This window comes from Echinococcus granulosus, assembly GCF_000524195.1.
Source record: "Echinococcus granulosus chromosome Unknown EG_S00352, whole genome shotgun sequence".
NCBI classification, from domain to species: Eukaryota; Metazoa; Platyhelminthes; class Cestoda; order Cyclophyllidea; family Taeniidae; genus Echinococcus; species Echinococcus granulosus.
This window is the reverse complement of record NW_020170732.1, coordinates 5,861-6,257: the sequence shown is the minus strand read 5'-3', so window position 1 is coordinate 6,257 and position 397 is coordinate 5,861.

Sequence of the window (397 nt, the reverse complement as noted above, 5' to 3'; positions counted from 1 at the left end):
TTACAGCTAGTGTCGTTTCAGTTTGTTGTAGTTTTTCTGCAGTACACGGAGCTGGGATAGATGCCGAAGGTGGTCGTCAACTTCAACCCTTATATTGGGGTGATCACCATTCTTTCATCCGTAGCTTATGTACTTCTTCCGCCGCACCAATGTTTATCATGCAGAGGTAAAAAACAGGATCCATGTCCTTTAGGATCGGGTTCACTTTCCGCTGCCACCAATGTAGCATCCCGAGACTTCCCCGAAGACGAAAGAAGACACAATACTTGGGCAGAGTACATATATAATCAACTAAACTTTAAGTGGCAACAATCACCCACACTACGGCTGCATCAACGATGCGCTCTGTGTTACATCGAATTTATTGGAGGCAAAGCATATCGTTTGTATTCACAGC